Here is a 26,056-nt window from a genome sequence, read left to right as displayed (position 1 = left end):
ACAAATCGCGTGAAAGGCACTTGCGCCGATTTCGGGGGATAAATCACGGGATTAAATAATCTAATTTTTGTGATTTTCGGGAGCGTATTAAAAATGTCGCGTGATCGGTACAACTTGCTTTTGTATTCTGTCTTTAATGATCGCTAGGTAGTACAAATTGATGACGGTGGCACGGAAGCAAAAAGGAACGCAAAGAATGAGAAAATAAAATTTTATGGCAAACAATTCCACAGTGATTATTCGATTTTAGATCTAACAGAGCATTAACGCTATTTACAGCGCTAAAAATCATGTAAGAACAGAATTGAACGTTTACGACGATTCAGGGATTTATTTTTCGTTTTACTAGAATGAAAAATTACGTAGTATTCTGTCTCACGACATAACTTGACGAACATAATTCCTAAAATTCACGCGGTCCATGGCAACCGTTCTCCAATTTCTCGGGCACCCCACGTTCGCCAGATCACGCTCCACTTGGTCTAACCACCTCGCTCATTGCGCCCCCGCTCGTCTTGTTCTTACCGGATTCGTAACGAACACCTGTTTTGCAGGACAGTCGTCCGGAATTCTCGCAACATGTCCCGCCCAGCGTATCCGGCCAGCCTTCACCACCTTCTGGATACTGGGTTCGCCGTAGAGTCGCGCGAGCTCGTGGTTCATCGTTCGCCTCCACACTCCGTTCTCCAAAGATGGTTCTCGCTCGAATACTCCGAGTGTACGCAGGTCCTCCTCGAGCAATATCCATGTCTCGTGCCCGTAGAGAACAACCGGTCTAATGAGCGTCACATACAGGTTACACTTCGTGCGAGGGCTAAGTCTTCTCGACCGCAGTTGCTTGTGGAGTCCATAGTAGGCACGACTTCCGCTGATAATTCAACTCCGGATCTCACGGCTGGTGTCATTGTCTGCGGTCACCAGTGACCAAAGTCTTCGACTATCTCCAGCTCGTCGCCGTCGATCGTGACATTGTTCAGAAAATTTGAGCAAATCAAATGAAATATCAAACAATATTTTTAGTCATCCGGAGGGTCATACGATTGGAAAGAAGAAACGCAGAAATTTGATCAGTCTGTGCAGTCTGGTTTTTCATAAAACCTGAAATGTTAATCATGAAAAATTGCACGTTTCACGCACATTCGATTTATCCTTCTGTTTCTAAGAATTTAAGTCGTTTTAATGAAATTTTCACCTATTATACGATAGAGAAGCTTGTTTTCCGCAACAAAAATTAAGAAAAACATCATTCGTAGCCATAAGTTAGCGTATTTTTTGAAAAATAATGGCATGCACCATCTTACCCCGCTGGTGCGTCTTGTGCAGTTTTCCCATATCTCGGTTATTTTCTTAAAATGTACCGATTTTTACGGTATGAGCGACCAAACCATCGGTCACGGGCCCATGGCTAACTTTTTGTGTCCCACGAAGCTCTTTCCAGGATTACAAAATTCTAAGAATAGAACTTTTACTAGGTCCTATAATATCAAAATAACGGCTTTAAACAAACTCGTTCAGTTGTACTAATCGAATAAAAATGATGTTATTTTGCTAAATCAATTATTGATACACTCATTTGAAAAAGCAATATCTAGAGTAATGGCTTGTGATATAGCTCAATCGGGAAGTCAGTTGCTTCCTAAGGCCCGTGAGTTCGAGCCCAAGAGTAAACATCAAACACAGTCGTATCGGGTGAGTTTTTCAATAACTGTTCGCCAACTACAACGTTGATATAAAGTCGCGAATGGCACAAAGATGGTAAAACAACCATAATCGAAACAAAAAAAATATACACTGAGGTTTTTTTTTTACGCGGTTTTTTTTTACACGGTTTTTTTTTACGCGGCTTTTTTTACGCGGATTTTCGAATTAACGCGGTTTTTTTTTACGCGGATTTTCGAATTAACGCGGTTTTTTTTTACGCGGATTTTCGAATTAACGCGGTTTTTGAGAGAAAATATTCTAAGACTTTTTCAAAGGAAAACACTTAGAATCTTTTTGTAGTTGGGAAAATCTTAGCTCTGAGACTAAGAACGTGATACATGAGATCTGAGACCTGAGACCTGAGGCTTGAGACCTGCAATATGAGACTCGAAATCTGAGACACGAGACATGAGACCCGAGACTTGAGACCTGAGACCTGAGACCTGAGACATGAGACATGAGACATGAGACATGAGACATGAGACATGAGACATGAGACATGAGACATGAGACATGAGACCTGAGACATGAGACATGAGACATGGTACCTGAGACATGAGACATGAGACCTGAGATATGAGACCTGAGACATGAGACATGAGACATGAGACATGAGACATGAGACATGAGACATGAGACATGAGACATGAGACATGAGACATGAGACCTGAGACATGAGACATGAGACCTGAGACATGAGACATGAGACCTGAGACATGAGACATGGTACCTGAGACATGAGACCTGAGACATGAGACCTGAGACATGAGACATGAAACCTGAGACATGAGACATGAGACCTGAGACATGAGACCTGAGACATGGAACATGAGACCTGAGACATGAGACGAACTGAATTCCCCACTGTCAAATAAGCCTCACTATAATCTACTATTCTATTAATCTAATTGATTTTGTTTTTCATCTTAAAAATAAAGTATCATTGTACGCAAATTTTTAAATAATCATGGTTCTTATGCGTTTTTTTAGTAACATGCTTTTAGCGCGATTTTTTTAATTAAAATGGATTTTTTACGTGGATTTTCGAATTTCGGGTTTTTTTTACGCGGATTTTCGAATTAACGAGGTTTTTTTTTACGCGGATTTTCGAATTAACGCGGTTTTTTTTTACGCGGATTTTCGAATTAACGCGGTTTTTTTTTACACGGATTTTCGAATTAACGCGGTTTTTTTTTACGCGGTTTTTTTTTACGCGGGACAAAATACCGCGTAAAAAAAAACCTCAGTGTATAGAGTTGCTAGCGATTTTTCCTTTTGAAATTTCGAAGTTACTCCTGGTTTTTCTCTGTTAAAAATGATAATTTTCCTGGTTTGTATTTTATTAATTTTAAATATCAAAACATGTCTTATCAAATATTTTAACATTTTTGAGAAAACGAGACTTCTTTCAAGTCACATCACAAAAGTAAAAAAAATTGCTTTTGAAATTTTTTCCAGATCTGTACTAAAATGTTACAGCTAAACATAATTGAAAATGTATCACGTGAAGGAAAGACTTCATCCAAAAATCGCGTTGGCTTATCGTTATATTAACACTCAATGAAGTGAATATGATTCACAAATTTTGTTTCCTTTTCGATATAAAATATCATAATCATAAAAACTATGCAGGATAGAAATCTTTGAGTAAGAAGTTTTTTCTTCAAAGATGTGAAAATGTTCTCATGGGGTTAGAAGGAAAAATAAGGTCTGAATGATTTTAAGCCGAATATCGTTAAAATTAATTCATTCACATGTCTGCGATGAAACTTCTGTGAACTTTCAAAAATTCTGATGAAAAATATTTCTTTGCTTTTAAAGGAGCTTTGTTATAATAACATTTAATTGAATCTTAAAATTTCTTACATTCTTAATAAGAATTTTTCGTTTTAAATAACAATTTTCCTGGTTCCTGTGTAAAATTCACAGTTTTTTCCGGTTCCGGTGAACCGAAGAATGACATTCCAAACTTTTTCCTGAAATTCCTGGTTTTAGCTTAGCTTAGCTTAGCTTGATTGATTACTCACATCCACCTTGAATCATTGAACCCGAAATGCACCTTTAGATGTTTTGATAAAGAATTTAAAAGTATTTTAGTATACTCGGTGATTGATTTCTAAATTTGGTTTAAATACAAGTCAATACATTTCGGATTCCAAGATCGCAGGCGTGGCTCAGTAGAACGAGTTTCACATCGCCAATGGTTGCTACTCCGTGATTGATCGAGGCCATCAATTTTGTCAATTTTGTCAAATGAACTGAACCTGGGATTGGCTACACATTTACAATGCACAAAACTGATGCTCCCTCTTTGAACATCAATAACGGCGCCGGCCACGTCCTAGTAGTCAATAGGTACACACTATTAATTTTTTGGTGTAAATTTATGTCAAATTGGATGCACAAAATTGAAGCATCACTTTTGACATAAATTTACACGAGAGAAGACAGAAACGCTTCAAGCCATAAATTCTCGAAGACATAAAACTGCAAATAAAAGGACGTAATTTTATGTCACATTAAACGCACATAAATAAAACATCGCATCTCACATAAAATTACGTTGCCTTTGACATATTATTACCCGAGTACATAAATTCAGGGATTTTTTTCAGGAAAATAATAACAACATTTTTTCAGTCAAATAAATTTGTACTGTGACTATGTTTATTTGATATTTACATAATCTTTAACTGATCTTCACCTAGCAAAAACTTGACAATGTGATTTTTGCGACTACTTCATAATATTCAACATTTCATTCATTCAACTATCGAATGCTATCATATGGTCTTTGTTTTTTTTTTAACTAACCTAGCCTCTGTGTGCTATGGTTGCAAGATTTGTAAATGCAGCAAGTTTCAAATACGCTTTCAAAAGCTGCACCATCGTTCAATGCATAGTTGTAGTGAGCGAACTGCTTATGAACAAACTGCAAGGGGACAAAAAACTAAAAGTCAGTATTCTGTCAATATCATGGAATACAAATCAGTTTTGACAAAGTACTTTATGGCTTTCAACTATGGAAACTAGCTATAAAAAAGTGTTGATTTGTTTTAACTTCTCCAGTTTAATCAATTGTACAAATTAATCGAAATAGAGGTAATTTAGCTTTTTAGGTTTACTCGAAATAATTCCGAATAACAAGTGCAGCAGTTTCTCAAGAGTAGAATATTAATTTGAATTTTATACATTAAGTTGTTTAAATGTGCGATGTATAGGGCAAATATTCATATTCCCAGAATAACTCAGTACGAAAATCGCCTTTATATATGCAATTTATCGTTACATGGTTCAAATAACAAAAGTTTAAAAAAACATCTTTACATACATAAAGGCGATTTTCGTAATACATAGCAAGTATGTGGTATAACTGTCCTACATCGCACGATAAAGCGCCTTTATTTATACAACTCAAACGATTTATCGACTTATAACTGTAGTTTATCGATATTTTTGCTATTACAGTACTTGCTCGCAAATCGAACTAGTTTGGACCGAAGGGTGCGTTCGATAGCCGAAAACAATCTATCACTGAATACGAAGAATATGTGCAACAGAGGTACTTACGTATAAATGCGGATTGCTAGTAATCTCAGAGGCGAATAAGCGGATTGTAACAAGATCGATTATTTGTTGTACACATCCGAAGGTTTTGTCCGGTGAATAAATTTGATAGACGTGTTCCAGTTGATGAACGCCTTGCAAAAAGTGAACTCGTAGTGAGTCGAATGGCGGGAATTCGTTAAGAATCTTTGCAGGCCTTCGTCGATAAGCCAATTTGTAACCGGCAGTTTCACTGTCGCTACTGCATAAAAAAAACTTGTTATAAGATGCCAAGCACACATCCTCGGTACCGATTAGAGATTTTAAAAACATTCTTCAAGAGGTAGGTATGTTTAATTGCAATGATCTCTGGAAACAACTATAAATTAAAAGTTTTTTTTTAACAAATTTTATTTTTTTTTTTTTTTTTTTTTTTCATGAGCAGGGAAAAGCCCGCGGGAGTGTACTTTATTTCAAGTCCTTCTCCAGTGGGCGCAAAACCTCCTCATCATTCTTTATTACTGTTTTTTCGTGTTTTCATTTGATTTCACAATATTGTACATTCATTCGTTTTTATAATACCACACTTTCATTTCATTGGGTTTAACACTCAGAATTTTAAAAATGATGATTTTCATTATTGATGCATGACCAGCGGTGGTCGATGGTGGCGATAGTGGTGTTGCGGTGAGTGTTGGTGGTTCAGCAGGTGGTGGCGGCGGGTGATGTCGGTGGGCGGTTGTGGTGGGCGGTGGGCGGTGGTGGGCGGTGGGCGGTTGCGGTGGGTGGTGGTGGGCGGTGTGGCGGTGGGTGGCGGAAACGAAAGAAATTAAACAAGATTGTAATTTTTTGTTAACAGCAATTTGTTGGAATGTTGCTAGCTCCACTCAGGCGAATGATGGGAAGTGTATGTTACACATTGCTTCCAGTGAGATACAGATCTCTTTTAAGGAAGCGTTTATCGTTTAGGGCTCATAGGTTTGAATATGGTATCATCGGGAACTTTCAAAATCTAGCAGCAGCTAGTTAAAGTACAATTCTAATTTATTTCTGACGTGTTTCTTCAGCATCGTTTTGAATTTGTTCGAGTTGGTTTCATTTCTAATGGTACGGGGAAGTTCATTGTAGAGTACCCTACTGTAGTAAGGAAATGCTTTCCGTGACATTTCTGTATTTGGTCGACTTACGGAGAGAACGGCTTGGTTGCGAAGGCTGTATTCATGGCTTGGATGTTCATACACAACATTGTGGTGGGCATGTTGATTATTGAGATGCGAGTGGACAATCGAAACAGCTTGAATTTCCCTGAGGGCTTTTATAGGAAACGTCGAGTTTAATGCTTCAGAGTACAAAAGACGGGTTGAAAACATTCTAGGCTTGTTGTAGACGGCTTTAAAAAAAAAAAAAAAAAAAAAAAAAAAAAAAAAAAAAAAAAAAAAAGTAGACGGCTTTAAGGCAGCGATTTTGGGCAGCTTGAAGTTTTTTCAAATTCCTGTCTGCTGATGCACCCCAAATAAATACCTGATATTGTAGTTTCGATTGTACAACTGCTTGGTACATTAGAGACAACTGTTTTCTAGGAACAAACTTCTTCATTTTCCATAATAGACCACATGTGGCACTGACTTCCTTATGAAGTTTCTGTATGTGATTGGTCCATTTGAGCTCGTTGTCAATGTTCAATCCAAGGTACGTGTAGTTTTTTACTTTCTCAATTGGTATCGAATCTATACTCAGTTCTCTATGCAACTGCTGTGTTCTCCGAGATGTAGATACTATCATGTATTTTGATTTAGTTACATTCAATGACAATAGATTCTCATTAAAATATTCGCGTAGTACTATCAAGTCTTGGCGCATGCTTTCAACGATCGAATCAGCATTTTTTCCCGCGTAAATCAAAGATGTGTCATCAGCGAACAATCGTGGCTTTCCAATAAGGTTGAGATTAGGCAAATCATTCACATAAACCAGGAATAGAAGCGGTCCAAGGTTACTGCCCTGTGGTATTCCTACTCTCAATGATTGGTTTATACTCTTAACTCCATTTATTGAAATATATTGGCTCCTATTTGTCAAAAAACTTTTCAGAATTTGAAGTGGTGTTCCTCTTATACCATAGAAAGCGAGTTTTTCCAGCAATATTTCGTGGTCTATGGTATCAAATGCTTTCTTCAGATCGAGAAAAAGTAGTCCCACAAGATTTTTTTGATCCAAAGCTTTGTAGACTTCAAGAAATAATTCACAGGTGGCTGTTGATGTGCTTGATCCTTCGCGAAATCCATACTGGCAGTTATATAAAATACTTTGATTTTGGAAGAATCTTGTAATTCGAGTAGCAAGTAATTGTTCTAGGACTTTACTCAAGGCAGGAAGTACGGAAATCGGCCGGTAGTTATTCACATCTACTTCAGAACCCGATTTGTGGATCGGTACAACTTTAGCAATCTTCAAGCAGTCTGGGTATTTACCAGTAAATAAGCTTTCATTGAAAACATCCCGTATTAGTTTTGTGAAGAATCGAAAGTGATTTTTGATAAAATATGTGGGTATTCCATCGGGCCCAGCGCTTTTGGCAGAGTCTAAATTTCGTATCTTCAAAATCACTTCTTGTTCAGTAGCCGGTTCCAAAAATATTGAATTTTGTAATTGAGATAAGGTTCCAAATCGATTTGTGTTCCGCTGGCTTGTAATAGTGGAGGCGAGCTGGGGGCCAATGTTACTAAAGAAAGTGTTGAACGTATCAGCTACAGTCTTCTCATGACTCGTGAGATTCCCGTTGACTAAAAGTTTAAGTGTATCATGCTTTTTAGTTCCAGTACCAGCTAGGCTATTTAGACACTTCCATACATTTTTGGAGTTTGATTGGTTGAAAATATTACTGTAATATGTTTTTTTCGCATTTCGTTTACACATATTAAGGTTTTTCGATGCATGTTGGAGTAAACTGCATATATTCACATCGGATGGATTTCTTTTATGTCTGGCAAAAAGATTATCTTTAATTTTTATCCATTCCCAAACATCTACTGTCATCCACGGGCATATTCCTTTCACTCTGGCTTTTATTGTAACGGTTTTTGAACATTTGGTCTTGAGATTCTGGTACAACATGATTGTTTGTTCCAAACGCTCTTCTGCTGAATTTGCTTGTATTGCAGATGCATTTTCAGCAAATAACTGGTCCAACATCGATGTGTTGACAATAACTTTTTCAAGTTTGCGCATGAACACCCTTTTTTTCAAGGATAATGAGGAGATTATAAGACAGTGATCGCTGATGTCACAGTTTCGTTAACAATGTTGAGTTGAACATTTTCGGAACATATAACATGATCAAGAATATTGTTACTTGCAGGTCTTGTTATGTTGGTATTGGTGGCTTGGAAATTAAAGCAGTTCAATAAGTCTACGTACTCGATTGTATCTGGATTTGATATTTTATTTATCGGGATATTTATGTCTCCTACTATAAGGCACGATGAAGCTGGGCCAGAAGTAGATATAATCTCTTCTAAATTTCTGAAAAAGTGTCTTATATTGCTTGAAGGTGATCTATAGACAGCGTGGATGTTGATTTCGCTTTCACTGGGCTGGATCCGCACGTGAATGTGATGGTATCCTTCAAATTGCTGATTGTCTATTTCATCACAGTCAATTCCATCCTTCACATAGACAGCTAAACCTCCGCCTGTCCTATCTTCCCGGCATGAAAAAAAGGATTTATAACCTGGTATGCAAACTTGTTGAGTACGTTCTTTTTTAATCCAAGTTTCCCCAATAATTACTACGTGAACTTCAGCATTTATTTGATTCAACAGTAGTTTTATTTCATCGAATTTATCAGGATTATTAATGCCTCTTGCATTTAGTTGCAGGATTTTTAGAGTAAAACGATCAGATTTATTGGAATTTTTATTTTTATTTAATTCATGTATTGTATTGTAATAATGGTTTGTGTGTAAAAAATTCATATTTATTTAATTATAAATTGATAACAGTGATCCGTTGCTAGTTCTGAGTGTGATGACGCTTTGGTGATGACATGGTAAATGATGAAGAGCTTGAAAAATTTAGAGCACGCTTTTTAGATTCCATCAATTTCAATAATTCCTGTTTTGAACCAATTTTTTCAACTCTGGCACCATCACTTCTTCTTATTAGTATTTTCCCGTCTCGTCCAGGCCACACATATTTAATTCCGATGTCTTCTTGTACCTTTTTGGTTTCCTTGAGAAGATCCTTTCCAAACGTTGTCAGCTCGTCTCGCATGGTAACTGTTTTCAGAGACTTTTCATATAAATTTCCCAAAGCGGAGACTTTGAGAACACCATGAGCACGCTTTTTCTCAAACAGATTGTTTTTCGCTTCTTCCGAATTGAAAACAACCAGCATTGGTGGGATGTTGGTTTGTGTTTTGTTTCCTACTAAGCGTTTCGCACTTACGATGTCCTTATCGTCCATATTGTAACCGACAGCCGCCCCTATTTGTTGAATAAGGACCCGGGGGTTTTCATTTTCCGATATTGGGATACCCAGAACGATTGCGTTACGAGAAAGCTCTCTACGGTTAATTCGATCAAGTTCTAGTTCCAGTATATCAACGCGATTTGAAAGAGTACTGTTTTGTTCCCTGCAAGTAACTATTTCCATGCGCAGTTCCTGATTCTCAGTCCTTAACGCAACTAGTTCTAGCTTTAGTTCTTCGAAACCTTTGCTAATCTGATCAAATTTTTCAGCTAAAAATTCTTGCGATCTTTCTATGTGCTTATTTGTTTCAAGTAGTTCCGCTATCTGATGCTTTGAATATTCGAGCGCGATACGTACGTCAGCAGACTCCTTCCTTGACTCCCGTACCGATTTCCCTATGTTACGAAGCTCCTCAATAATTTCGTTGTAATCTCCTTGCGATTGTGTCTTATGACCTGAGTTTTGCTCAAAACATTCTGTGGAACAATAAAAGGGTTTTTTTCTAGCTCGTGCAATTGCGTTTCCACGTATTTGCTTACATCGAAAATGGACGGATCTACCGCATGATGAGCATTCAATAATTCGTTGAGAATCCTTTTCGATTAAACCACAGAGAAAGCAGATGATTGAATTATCATCATCATCACCTTCTAGATTCATATTTCTACACTTTTGCGACTTCGAAGAATTTATGGCAACACTGGCAGCATGTGAGTTACAGCACCTTGATGATGAGGATAGCGCATTTAGTATTCCTCACGACTCACTTGTTGACAATTTTTCGAGCAGTACCAAAAACAATGGACGAAAGTACGCGCGGTGTAAGTTTTGTTCGCGATCGTTAGTGAAATTGTGCATAAATACCTGCGATTTATGTACTTTTACCGGCCGATCTGTTCCCGTACTCCAATTCTGCAGGACCCCAGCTACGCCAATTGGATCAGCTAACCGGGCAAACTGATTTACGGGTATGTTTTTATTGCTTTTTCGAGGATTTGCTATGCGCCTTTAGAATGAGCTTCCGATGATTCCACTTCTTGTTCTTTTTTTGGTTATTATTTTTATTGGTTATTACCTTAGATAATTTGATGAATATGTTGGACGATGAACTAATTTTTTTTGAATATTTCAGTATTGAAACTCGTCAATTTTTAATTGATTGTTATACTTGAACCGCAAATATTCTATTTATAAAAACAAACTGATTGTTATTATGCAACATGCAATGCTGTGCACGTTCAAGGTTAAAACTAGCATCGTTCAATCGTAGGCAGAAACTGGGTTCTATCGATTTCTACCCACAAGTAGAAGTTCAATGCGCCAATATTTTGGTCGAAACAAGTCAGCCTCAATAACAAAGGAATGCGAAACAGACGATGATAAGCGCATTTGTATTAGTGAGTAATAGACAAGAAACAGCTGATCAACTGTATACCTGTTTCTACTACAATGTAGTAACTACATAGATTCGAACAAGTTTCATTGAACACACCTACTGTTAGTTTGTTTGGCCTGTACACGCAGAATGTTTAGTAGGTTAAAAAAATAGATTTTAAACACAATTCAAAACATGGCATAACATTTAAAAAAGATTTAAATGTCAAATATTTACTAATGAAAATGAAAATAATCATTGGAAAACACAATAAGAAAAGTACTACAATATTTTAACTGCAAAGCTTATTGAATATTAATTCAAACATGAAAACGATTGTTTAGAAACGTATAAATATTTAAGAAAGATATCTACAGCCTTGAAACCGTTAAATTTTACGATTCAGTGTGAGGAAACTTTGCGGCACATTCTGCGAAACAGAATAATTTGATTGTCTTTCTTAGAAAGGGAGGTTTGAATTACTTATAGAATGTACAATTTTATATATATTTATAAATAATATTGATACATTTGTATATGTATATTCAAGTATAAAAATTACCATATTTTTAGTCAAAAATGCTCAAAAATACTTTAGAGATTAAAATACATCAACGGACTTATGATGTTTTGTCGCTGATTTTTAAAATTTTTGACAAAAACTTCAACAATAAAATTTAATTATAATATTTGTAAAAAACTTTTTGAAATTTGGTATTGTTTCCACATATAAAGAAATTCCATCAAAATATTTAATCTTAACCTTATCAAAATAAGTTAAGGGGGGGGGTAGGGTCTGACACTTTCAAAAAATCGATTTTTTTATTTTTATTTTCTTATTGTAAAACATTTCAAGAATGTTGTGTCAAATTTTCAAGTCAATTGAAGCAAAACTGTAGAAATTATAGGCCTTTATCTCCTCCTATCTAATACTGCAAGAAAGCAAGAGCAGAAACTTCAAACGCGTTTTTCTCGAAAGCACATTTTTAAAGTCCGTGGACATCGCCATTTGAAAACTACTTATCCGATTCTTTTCAAATTTGGAACATATTTTCAACATATAAAATACCAGACCCCAACGTTTTTCTTTTTTGATTTTTTTACTTTGGGGAGATTTTAGAGGTGAAAAATGGCGGATTTTTAAGTGAAAAATCGTAGTTTTTACTTCAAACAGCCACAAAAATTTCATAAAAATATTTTTAAGTTAAATAAAAACGTTGGGGTCCAGAAAAACATCTATTAAAAATATTTTGCTCTGATTTTTTGACTTCAGATGATTCTGTGCTGAGATACAGTGTCCACCGCAAATCCTGTTTTCTAAAAGGCATCCTCGAAAATGCTCCGTCACCGGCTCATTTTTCAATATTTTTCTACGAAAAAATTACTAAATGTTCTTTTAACAATGCTTTGTATAATGCAAAAAAATTGAATACATTTGTTTGAACGATAGCTCTAGAAAAAAATCGTGAAAATGGTGTTTTTTTATACCCGTTATACCCTACCCCCCCCTTAATAATTTCAAAACTCGTTTTTTTTTCTTTGAAATGATATCATTTTCTTAAGACTCGTTAGTTGCTGTATCCATTTAAGAAAAAAAGGCCTGAAAGCGATACAAAAGTAAATGTTATAAAATGTTTTGAATTAGAAAAAATGATCAATTCCGTCTTAAGAAATCGTCCTATTTGTACGTAGAAAGACCGAATACAGAATACATAAAAATACCAGATTCACGAGCGGGTACTGTATTTGCATGAAAGGTTTAAAATCAACAAATTTTGTATAAAACTTTTATCTAATAAAAAGTTTCTGAAACAACTTTTGGAATTTCCAAAAGTGATATATTCACTACGTACTTTCTCGTTCTTCCGAATAAATTATATAGATTAGGTACCTACGGTTTTATATAGCCCTTAAAGATTAATTTCCTCTCGATAGATCCGGTGTCCATATTGTAGGAACCCAGTTAGATCCATCATGGTGCTGCTGGAATGGGTTCCTCGGTTGTTGTTGATGAACGATGTCGCTACTGTCAGCGTCAGTATTCTGTTGTCGGTTCCACCTGCTGGGGTCTTCAAAGCAGGTCCCGTTTCAGGTATCCCACTGCCTGTCAGCTCCGGATTTATGAATATCTGTTTAATTAAAATTATATTATTACTTAAAATAACAAAAGTAATGTGAGTATTACCTTTTCAGACTGCCGCAGCGAAACACAAACCACATCCGTTCAATTTTCCAAAACAATTGACTGCTTGGTCACTCCTTTCGCTAGATGGGTCTCAGGCAGCTTTGGTGACGAAATTATTTCGTATTATTATGTTGATTATTTTTGTATACACGAATACCAAACGGAATAGAAGAATGTTCTTACTTGTCCCTTTATTTTAACCCGCTGTAATTTAAGCTACTTGGTACAGGGGGTAGTGTCTGTTTGATTTCTACGCATGTTTTTACATGTGCGCAATTGATTTTAAATTTCATGACATAAAAATACAACCCTTATGAAATAAATTTAGATCTTCTCAACTTAACGTTAGTTCAAAAGTATAAATTTTAGTGGTGTGTGTGTCTTTTAGATGAAAAATGATGTAAAATTAGATCTAATCTGGATTAGATTAAGAAAACCATTAGGTGTTTAAGCGTTTCTAGCTCGTTTAATTTTAGAAAATTTTTGGTGTGTAGGTTAGAAAATTAGAAGAGTATTAAAAAACAACTTTGTGCTTAAGGATCGAGGTCATCTCTGCACCCCTTGCAAAAAATTTGGTTGGGAATGTGGGGGAAAGGAAATAATAAGGAAACACTTTCGACTAGTGTTCAGCAGTGGCTATCAGCAATTTTTTCTCCTGAAATATATTTTTTATTCATTGAAGCATTTGAGTGAAATAAGAAACAACAATTTTGAAAGGTGATTATGACTAAAGCACATTCAAAGTCAATACACTTGATTTCCATCTTTATCTGTATCTATAATTGTTGTTGCTCACATAATTCAAAGTTCGAAACGATATGCGATCTGATGTTCTAAATTATATTTATGTAGGAATTTTAAAACGTATGAAAGGTGTAAAAGTTCAAATCTTTTGGAGAAAAATTCAGAAAGAGATTGAAAATTTAAAAAAAAAAGTGAATTGAACCATTGGAGAAATCTAGTCCAAATCGAACGTTTTCCCATTTTTTAAAGAGTTAATATGTTAATTTTTTAGCAATTTTGATTGAAAGATTCATGTAACGACTTCCACCATTTGATCAGAAACATTAGGAATTAACTTGTGTCTTGTTTATAATTTAATCATAATATACATAAAAAGTTTTGGACATTTGAATAAAAAAAAATGATGGGAAATTCAGTAATTCTAAACAAGCTATTGAATAAGTTAATCCAAGTTTAGTTTTGATTTGAAACAAGAATAAAATTTATCTTTTAACCAAAAGAAGGGATCAATTTTGTAATAGAACTGATTAGATTAATATTTTGAATTTGTGAAATAACGATTGGTTTAAAAACATTTAAAATTATTCTATAAAAATTACAAAATGTTTTTTACGACATTATTAATGTGGCACGAACATTTGTGAATAATTTTTCACATTGACAACATTTTAAACGTTTTCCGGATGCCAAACATCAATGAATGACTCCGAAGGTTTCATCCTCGATTAGTATGAGCGGCCGACAGCATTCCAGGAAGACAGGACAAATCATCTTTTGAAATAAGGGTTTGAGACCTCTTGAAAAATTTTCCGTCCTGTAGGGCTGATATCGAAAAACCTTCGGAATTGACTTGACATTAACTTCACAAAAATTTAATATGGTTTTAAAACTTGGATTTAAACGGTCTCGAAAATTTTCTTTAAAAGTAAAACACGTCATCAACGGCCATAGCCTACCGAGTCCCTTTTTCCTGAAATTCCCGGTTTTCTCGATTTTCTAGCAATCCTTCATCAACAAACCAAGTTTATAAAATGAAGTAATAATTCATCTCATCCAAATTTGTATTATTTGTAATAATTTTGACATGTTCTAAATGCATAGAAAAGCACACGATGCTTTCCAATATCTTGAAATCTGTGTCAAATTCCTATAAGAAGTCCGAAACTCAGCGCATTTTTGCATAAGATTGAAACTTATCAAAGCTTCGCGGGCTACGTTTTGGTCACCCATGTGCTAGGCAAGGTTGCCGAAAAAAATGTGTTTTTGAGAAAAAAATCTGACTTTCTGTGATTTTACCCATAAATTCTGTGATGGTTTTCTGGGATGCTATTTGCTGTAATTTCATTGAAATTTTATGATAAATTGGGTATTTTTAACATTTTAGTAGGGAAAAATCAATTAATATGACCAATCCCATCTAATTCAAAGTAAGAAACCTAAATTTTGTTGACCAAACGTATTATAATTTGGAAATCTATTCAAAATTCAAAATTCTGAGAAATCCGTGAATATCTCAAAATTCTTTGTTCTTTGACACAGATTCTGTGATGTAAATTTGCTCAAAATTCTGTGAAATTAAAGTTTTTTCTGTGATTTCGGCAACCTTGGTGGTAGGCCGTCCATCCGTCCCAGAACGGTTATTAGGTCGAATGACCACTGGGTCAAATGAGCTCTAAGCCAAATGCATGTTATGCCGACGCTAGGCTGCATGGATGCTGGGCTGAATGAACGCTAGGCCGAATGGTCGCTAGGTCGAATTGATGCTAGGCCGAATAAGTTTTAGATGGGTAAGGCGATGACATACTACTAAAAGGAAAGGAAATGAGTAGAATTTCCCATTACTTCAATGAAAATTGAAAGTTAAAAAAAAAACATTTCCCCGTCGTAAATAAGATAAGACCTCCCATTGAAGGTCGAGCTGACTCCAAATTCTATCCCTGTATCGTTCCATCCTGAAAAAAAAGAAGACAAGGCCACCAAAAAAGCGAAAAGAAAAGCGGTATTTCGCTCATGCCTCAGCTTCCGGTGCTCTAACGGCTCTTAACTAACATGCCTCGCTAATAAAACTGAATCTTTCAAATCTCGCGTTCTTGCATCGAATACTGACTGACTGACTGATTCACTGACTGGTGGTTCCTTCACGAGGAAATGCTTCCAGCAAATGATTCGTTTGCATCGTTCACGTTCGCTGGGAGAAATATTATAAATGGAAATTCACCTTGCCTGCCCATCTACATATCTGAGATGGATTTAAACTGTTTGAGTTTGATCGTATGCCCGACAGGACAAAGCACTGTTATATGTGGGTACTTTTATGAAAATTTGAATATATTACCGGTGTAATAAGTAAACTGCTTTTGTCAACTGAACAAATCTCTCATCATCTCCTATTTATCAACCGGATTGGATTTCGCAAAGATAAATCCCATCAAACTCATTCGATTATCCAATGGAATCGAAGACTTAAAAAAGTACTTTCTCAGCTGTGATTGATCTTCCAAGAATGGATAACATCTTCTCGAGTTTAAGTTCCGCTGATCACGCTTTTCACTTTCCAGCGTTTAACCTTTGCCACGCCACGGAAATTCCTCGGGCTAGTGCGCGCGATCTAAGGTATGGCGATGAGGTTTACACGCTAAGTAAGTAGAAGAATGGTTGGGGGAAAAGTCAAGTGAACCCACCCGCGCACATCTCAATCGCTTCTGCCCAGCCGCCAGTCACAGAATGTTGATAGTAGAGAGTGAAGAATTCATGAAAAAAGGGCGTACAAAAAATTGCTGGTGGAAAACCAATTCCGCGGCCCGCGGTATCTTTGTACTGACAGCAAAAAATCTCGAGATGAAATATAGAAAGTACAGAACCGAAGTGGAATGATTTATTTATTCTGCCGCTGCTGCCGCTGCTTTCTTTTCCGTTCAGCGTCGTGTACCCTTTCTGTTCCGTTGGGTGGTTGGAGGTAAGAGTAGTAGCAAACAAAACGAAAAAAAGTGGTGGAAAAATAAAAGATGAATCTGGAAGCTCCGCGAAAGCGCGCGCCACACAGACACGGTTCTAGATTTTGTGAAGTTGTGGGAAATTTTACGCCAAGTAAAAGGTGCCTGTCTCTTTCTTCGTCTCAACTGCTGATGCTCGGGGTTGAGCTGCTGTTTTCCCGTTTGTTTGATTAACTTTCCTTTTTTTCCTAACTTCGTTGCTGCTGCTGCTGGTCCTAGAGATGATTCTACCGGGATGGGAGTTTCCTACCGCACTTCGAATGCGAATCCGAGTAGCAGAAGAAATTTCCCGCTTTCATACTCTCATTATTATTAGCATTCGCTCGACTCAAGAAGTATAAAGTCACACAAGCGATTGGATATAATAATCATTTGTTGGGCTTGGGTTTCACGAGCTAGGTGAAGCGAAGGCTTTAAACTGAAGCGAAAAGGAATTTAAAGTGGCTCTTGAAGGTGTTTTGTGGTATTTGCGCTGAAGCATAGACGCATCTTCAGATGTCCTTTGGTACCGTAATAAATACATGGACTATGCTCGTGGATGACCAACGTTCTGTTAAGATTTTCGAAAGTAAATTCATATAACTTACGCCAAGCTTCAAGGGGGGGGGGGGGGGGGGGGTGGGGGTGTTTTCGAAATTCAAATTTAGCTAAAAATAATAACAAAACTAAAAATAAAAAAAAAATTGTTTAAAAAAGGAAAGGAATTTCTAACACCGTTTCTCACTCTTACGACGCAAACTATAAAAAATGGACTGATAAAAAAAACAAAATTTTCAAATCATTTTACAATGAAAGTTTAAAATTTTCGGTAAGTCATTCATAATTTATTTCAAAATGATGTTCTTCATTCCGAACTGAAAATATGTTTCAAAAGCAATTTTTAAGCAAATTTTTAATAATTTTTTCCAAAATACAGAGTTTAAAACAAATCTGAATTCTCAAATAAATGTCCAATTAGGTAAAAAACTAACCATGATAAGTTGTTAGAAAAATGATAATAATTCTTTAATTTTCATTCATCTTAATTTAAGTTCTTTTCTTCATTTTTAACTAAAGGGTTGATAGAAAAATTCTGCTGCAGTATTTTGAACAAAAAAAAAATTAATCGCGATTTTAAATGTGATTTTTTGATAACTGAAAAAATCAATTTTGAATTTTTAGAATTTATTATAGAATAGATGGTTTAATTTAATTTGATAGATAAAAGAATATATTTATTATTATTTGAAAAGTGCCGGTGATAGAAGAGAAAAAACCTTTTTTATAAAAAAAAATCCTCCAGTTATCAAAATAAACGGCTTAAAATATTAATTTTTGAAGTTCAAAATAATTATACTGACAATGAAATGTTGGGAAATGGATAATTTTGTGGATAATTAATGAAAACTGAAAAAAAGATAAATAAGGAGTTCCGAATTATGTTGTTAATATTGAAAGAACAAAACAAAAACAAAGTAAGTTAACATTTCGCATAAAAATTAAGTTTAAAGTTGCTACTTCGAATAATTTTTCCAACTTATTAAGATTAATTTATAATTCATGATCGATTCATAAAACACGATTTTATTCATAAAAATTTATGAAAAGTTTTTACAATCGCAGGTTTAAAAGTTTAAAATTAAAAGCTCTAAGTATTTTTTCACTTTTAATTGAAATATTGGGTCCGGGAAAGAACAAAGGTTGAAATAATATTTTTCTTATTAAAAATTTATAGTTAAGGGCTTATGTGTCAAGTACGCAAAAATTCAGAATTAAATCCCAAAGACAAAATTGTTAAGATTATTCCTAAAATTTCAAAAGTTTGACTAAAAAATTTGGCAAGTTAATTAAAGAATTGAAAGAAAACTGTACTTTAAAACTCGATTAATGTATTTGAAAATTTAAACAAAATATTAAAATGAAAAAAAATAGGTTTTTTAAATATTTGAGAAGTTTTTTTTTTAATAAATACGTTTCACCATAAGCTTTTACATAATTTAATTGATGACCCAAGACAACAGCATTTTGGTGTTTTTTTAATGTTTGATTCGGAAGATTTTAGCGTCCTAAGTTCGATTTTTTTATCAAATTTAATGGAACACTTTTAGTTTTCGTGATAAAGAGATTTCAAATGTATCAGTTTTATGTAAAACCAAACATTGATAACTGTTTAACCAACAAACCTACATATATGAAAAAAAATCTGATTCTGTTCATCATACTTCATCAAATTAAGGAATAATATTATGATGAAAATAATGCGTGATCTAAAAAAGAAAATTAAACCCCTAAAACCCCCCCACCCCCATTCGCACGGCCTTAGGCGTCACGACGCTCACGTGCACTCGAAATACTAAAAGTGGTCGTAGTCGATGCTTGATTTGATAGTTGTTAGTTTTTTTATTACAGATGATATGTTTTGACTTGGTTTGAACTTATTTCTTTTTTGTTATAAAGTTTCTTACTTTCGTCCCATTCAATCCTGATGATAAAAATAAAATTTTCCAAAAAATGAATCGGGGCGTTCGAACATATTGACGCCTAATTAACATTAATGAATACCACCCTTAAAAACAGTTTGACATTTTTTGAAGCCTTATAACTTTTTTATCCTAACTCGAATCGAAATGCAGTCTTAAGATGAAATATTTTCCATAATTGAAGCTTTAAGAAAAACCAACCAAAAAAAGAAATCGGCCGAAGGGAACTAAAGTTGTTGATGAAAAACTATTTTTTCATGTTTCTCCCGAACAAAATGTCTCAAAATCCCATACAAACTTCAGGCTCGTTGAGCGACCTCTTCCCGTGATCCGATCTGGCCCAAATTTGGCATGAAATCTTGTACTAAACCTAGGATCAATTTTAGCCTGCAGCGCAGAACATTTCACAGGTTTTAAATTTCCCATACAAATTTGGGGCAGTCTAACCCACAAGGCGTTCGCTACGAATTCGGTAGGAACGAGACGAACACGGGCGCAACGAGCGAGGTGGTAAAACAAAGTGGAGCGCGATCTGGCGAATGTGGGATGTCCGAAAAATTGGAGAACGGTTGCCATGGACCGAGTGAATTTGAAGAATTATGTTCGTCAAGTTATGTTGTGAGACGAAATACTATGAAAATAAAATAAAATGTTAACACCCAGCTCCGTGGCATGATATTATTAAACTTTGTGCATCAAATTATGCAATTCAAGGGCTATGTTGGGTAGAATTCATTCCCCTAGAAGCAAGGACTCACATATTTCGTTGAAGTACAATATTATTCTAGATACCCCTCCTTGCTACATACTCTCATTTAGCAGAGGCCCATCTAAAATTTTTTGAGACACATTACCCTTGAAATGAAAAACGAAATTTTGTCGAGAAAAGACCTATCTTGTTCCTTCGGCGAACGAAAACAAAAAGCCTTCGGTCTGTCTGCACTTTACCTGAACAACTTTGCAAAACAAATTGAGTACATTACTCACGAGCTACGGCGTAAAAACACAATATCGACCAATTTTGGGAAAAACGTGCTCAAGGACTGGTTTTCTGGGTCCGCATGTTTACCGTTTACAGAAGCTAGCTAAAATTTCGACGAAGGCGCGAAGGAATTTGTTGCATGTGAGCCGAGAGTAGTGTTGCCTGAAAAATTCCATTTCAAATTGAAAACGAGAGGGAAAAAATCAATCAAAGAACGAACCTAACCTATTCGTTCCTGCCTGCACCACTTTTCAACTTAGTCTAGTTTTAGAGTTTAATACGCCGACCCGGCTTGTTGTAGTAGAGAGCTTGTTGTGAAACCGCAAACACGTTATAGTCACAGATGATTTTCTTGCGCCCTAGTTCATCAAAACGGCCTTAGGTTTTCAAATGGTTTCAAACGATAAACGAAAGTTGCGCCCATTTCGATTGATTGCGATTATATCGGAAAAGCCAAAGATCGGAACGATGGCATTTTCATTACTTAAAACATTTTGTAAAATCAGTTCTGAAATATAGGATTACTTCATGGTAACACCCGAAGCAGCAGCGCCGCCCCGTTTGGAGCTCCTGGTCCATCTGAAATCTATCCAGACACACTAGCTAGCTAGCTGGTTAACAAGCACGGAGGAATGGCTTATGGATAGGTAGGTGAGAACGTTGTTAGCTTTTAGCGAGCGAGACAGAAAACGGATCGAGACAGAGAACCCTATTGAATGTGCGACGGTCTTTCATTAACAAGTCACACTTACCGGTTACTTATGCAAATGTAAAATGCTTTTTCGTGCCTAGTAATTAAAGCAGCACTGCTCAACAGGTGGTTTATATTTTGTTAATGGAAAGCGATTCTTGATTCTTGACTTTTTTTTCCCTAGGCGCTCGCTCTAACAATCGTATCACTCAACAAGGTTCATGTTTTGCCCTTATCAATTTCATAGCGACGAAAGAATCGGAATGGTAAGCTATCCACGGTGTATTTCTTAGAAGGACTTAAAGAAAAAAAATACAGTAACGCTAATTTTTGCATGGGCAAAAAGTACAGCTTTTTCCGGTTCGTTTTCACCAAAAATTAAAATATTTGGTCGGTGACCCCCCATACAAATTTTTTTTTGAAAATTTTCTGTTTGAATTGTTAAAAAAAAATTAATATATTTTAGTGTTTTATTATTTCAGAGGTGCTAATTACCTTTATTTTAACTTTCAATACTTTTTAATTGAACTGATAACCCAACAAAATAATCAAAAACATTTTTTTATTTTTTTTTAACTAGTTACAGAGCTGTTTTAACGTAACAAATGCAAAAAAGGGATCTTCTAATCCTAAAATTTAAATATTGTCTGGCAAATCCTGTCAGCAGTTTGAGAGAGTTAAATTATCTGAAACTATTAGAACTATCTAGAACAATATGAATCCATATATGAATCTTTTTGAACCCATTGTCTTTAAATTTTCTGATTGTGACAACAATGGAGGGAATTTTATTTAAAAAGCTCAATGATTAAGACAATCAGTAAGCACTAGGAAGATATATCTTTTTTTTTTTGTAATTACGTTTATCGTGATGCGATCTGGAGTAGCAAATTTCGTCTTAATTTGAGCTTTTAAAAATTGGGAAAATCAAAATTCAAAAGTAAACGATCCGTTAAAAACTATTTTTGATGAGAAACGAGTTTTTATACTTCTGCTGATTTAAATGTCTAAAAATTCCATTTGCACTTCAGACTCAATGCAAATCGCTACAGTTGTTAAATCTTGCCTTAATTTTGCATGTTACTGTTTTTTGATACAATGATTATTATAAGTCTGGAGCTTCCTTTAACCTTTTTATTTTTATCATTTCCTAACACAATTTGTGTGACCTTGCTGTACTCAGTGATTCTTCAATTTTCTTTAAAGAGCATAACTGTTAAGGTTGAATAATCTTTGCTTCTACGGTTCCTAACCTACTATATTATTTAAATAATCTCTTAAATTCTTTGTTTAATATTCAATTTTATAGTTTTTTTGGGAATAATTTTATTTGATGGATGATGGTCGAACACTCTGATAAATTCGATTTTTTCAAAAAATTAAAACATTTCAATCTTTTTGAATTTGATTTACAAAAATAAACAGTCTTGTTGGCAAAAGTTAATTGCGAATGATCGATAGGAAGCTAGCCTGCAGCGCCTAAGATTCATCATATTTTGTACATCCCTTACTTATTTTAGTGATTCTACTGTGCACTGAAGTTCTTCTTTATTATTAAATAGAACCTCAATGAAGCATTAATGTTTTAGTAAAACAATCATAACTTCTACAATTCCATACCAATAATGGAAAAACAATAGAAATCATTGGTTTGAATAAACCATAGAAACCCTTAAAAAACCCCAAATCTAGTCTAAAACTGTCGAGAGAGTTGAAATTTCTCTAGTTAATTTTTTTTTTCATCGTTTTGTTGATCATGAATTCCAAAATATCAACAGTACTTCATTTCTTAAGCAAAAATAAAGTTCAAATGATTGATTTTAATTTAATTTTTAAATTTATTCACTTTCAATATGAGAAAAAGATATTTTAAATATATGTTATGTAGCGGAAGATAAACGAATTTCAGTGCAAATACTTTTACTTTTAAATACATTTTATATTTTATTAAAAACTGGTCTGCTTGGATATGTTGCAATTTGATCTGAGGTAAACAAAATTTTAAATGCCATATACGAGTGGAGTGGAATCATATAAAATTTCATTTTTGTTTCCTAAAGTGCGTATCCATATGCACCAGAGCCTGCAAATATAGTGGAATCATTTCTTAGAACATTTTTCAAAAAAGGAAAGATTTATAATATTTTGTTGGAAATCAATCAAATGCTGTTTTGATTCATAAATCATGAAACAAAATTTTAACCGGAATAAGTTTTCCAAGATATACACATTTGAATATAAAAATGTATGTTACATTTGGATAACACCAATTATAACAAGGATATTCCAAAAAATAAAATTTTGAATAAATCGTTCCTATGAAAATACGTTTTTCAGAAAATCCAAATCACTTATCTTTCCAGGCGTTGACATTTTTTATTGTTTCAGTATGATAGAAACTTGAATAAAAATATAAAAATAAAATTTCATTGGAAAAAGTAACTATTCCAATGCACTGGAATAATTTTACAGATAAAAATTTCAAAATATTGACTAAAAATCTTCAAAAAAACAAAACGTATGGGGACTCACCGACCAAATATTTTTATTTTGCCTGAAAATGATTCAGAAAAGGCTAAATTTTCCATTCCGAAAAAAGTAGAGTTACTGTATTTTTTATTTGAAACATCTTCTATAAACACACCGTGTATCGTTAACGATGCATATTGAGAGGAAGTCGAAATTATTCCGGAATATCGAATTAATTGGGTAATAATTTTATGGGCAGTTCGGATACAGCAATCCACGGTTCGATCCATAGAATTGAATCTTGTTCCTAAAAAAGAATTGGTCTACGTTACGTTAAACGCTTATTCTAACTATTTTTTTTCAATAGAATCAAGTTTAATCGAGCAATTTCATTTGAACATATACACTGAGGTTTTACGCGGCTTTTTTTACGCGGATTTTCGAATTAACGCGGTTTTTCAGAGAAAATATTCTAAGACTTTTTCAAACGAAAACACTTAGAATCTTTTTGTAGTTGGGAAAATCTTAGCTCTGAGACTAAGAACGTGATACATGAGATCTGAGACCTGAGACTTGAGACCTGAGACCTGAGACATGAGACCTGAGATTTGAGACCTGAAATATGAGACTCAAGATCTGAGACACGAGACATGAGACCTGAGACTTGAGACCTGAGACATGAGACATGAGACATAAGACCTGAGACATGAGACCTGAGACATGAGACATGAGACCTAACACATGAGACATCTGAATTCCACACTGTCAAATAAGCCTCACTATATTCTACTATTCTATTAATCTAATTGATTTTGTTTTTTATCTTAAAAATAAACTATCATTGAACGCAAATTTTTAAATAATCATGGTTCTTACGCGTTTTTTTAGTAACGTGCCTTTTTGCGCGAATTTTTTAATTAAAATTGATTTTTTACGTGGATTTTCGAATTTCGGGGTTTTTTACGTGGATTTTCGAATTAACGAGGTTTTTTTTACGCGGTTTTCGAATTAACACGTTTATTGTGAATGTGGGATCACCATTCTTTTGACCTATGGACATTCATGGCCTCGATCTAAAATTGGGGTAGCAACCATTGCACAGTGGTGCAGAACATCAATCTAGATGTACGGTATAAAAGTTTTTGCCGAGGGGTCAACCGAGAGCGAGATAAAAATGGGAACTTTTTGTTATTCAAATTAGGGCAAATGATGTCTTCGACAAAGTTGTTTATCTGGTCAAAACACATAAATTTGTCGAATTTGTCTAAGTCCTATTACATCACCCTCAGGAGTTACAGTCGAAGTAAAAAAAAATACCTTGAAAAAAAAGTTTTTCGAATCTGACACGTTGTAAATTGGACAAAATGGTTCGCTGCCTTCGAAACAAAGTTGTAACAAACCAAGATCTACAACAGTTTCATATATTATTTTGGTTTGAGAAATTACTAAAGCTCTATAGAAAGCATTAAGTATATTTTATTGGCAATTTTGGGAGGCTCGTCTATAGTGTCCATTATTATATTTTTGTCAAGCATTGCACTGCCAATGTAGTTATATCACTAGAACCGGTATGAAATTTTCTTTCTTTTGCATATAATTTCTTTGCCTAAACCTTACGATAACATACTCAAAATCCAGTGCAAAGCTGAATTTAGGTGTAGGAATTGTATCAAAAATCCGAATTGATGAAATATTTGAAAAACAGCTACCTTTGAAAATTCGTCATAAATTTTGAATTTCGTATTTTAAAAAATCTAAAGATGCCAAAATGTGACAAATTACGTCAACATTCCAATTCATTTTTTGAATTTTTTCTACTGTAACAGGAACAGCTTTGGCGGTTGATTGATTGAAAAGTGCTGGGTTTACACAACTTTTTAACATTTCTTGTGGCCATGATCTTAAAAAAAATTTGATAAAAATTTCCGTATGTGCAACATATAGCTTCTAACTTCAGCTTTCTCATGCACTAAGTGACATTTTTTTCGAGCACTGATGAACAGATTTATAGCAATTTTCCTGAAGCATGTTTTTTCATAAAAAATTTCTTGGACTTAAGATAACTTTAAAATAATTGATTGTAGCTGAAAATTGTCTGAGAAACATATTTGAGTCACGTCAGGCCGGAACAAATTTCAAATCCTTCTTTTGTCACTCGGAGTTGGAACATCGCGAGGGGGGGGGGACAATAAAACATAATGCGAAAAACAAATAAATTGGAATAAATTGTACGAAAGCGTGTATGCAAAAAACATTGTATACTATATCATTGCACAAAACCTATAAATCAAGAAATTTTTTATCGAAAAATTCAATCCAATCAAGAATACAAAAGTTGAAATAACTCCAATCTTCAAAAATTAGTTTTTTGGTCTTGTAATCTTTCAGATATTGGATTTTTTTTTCTCGAAATTTACATAAAATACTTCAAACTTTATTTA

At 34.6% G+C, this 26,056-nt stretch overlaps 1 protein-coding gene across 1 annotated transcript in view; it reads right to left on the bottom strand.

The window, feature by feature from the left end:
- The window catches only part of LOC129756576 (1-phosphatidylinositol 4,5-bisphosphate phosphodiesterase-like), a 130,203-nt gene that overhangs the window by 87,632 nt on the left and 16,515 nt on the right, over positions 1–26,056 (bottom strand). The window lies entirely within an intron of this gene.

This window comes from Uranotaenia lowii, chromosome 3, assembly GCF_029784155.1.
Source record: "Uranotaenia lowii strain MFRU-FL chromosome 3, ASM2978415v1, whole genome shotgun sequence".
Taxonomy (NCBI): Eukaryota; Metazoa; Arthropoda; class Insecta; order Diptera; family Culicidae; genus Uranotaenia; species Uranotaenia lowii.
Note: the sequence above shows the minus strand (reverse complement) of the source record. Positions and strands in the feature narration are given on the sequence as shown.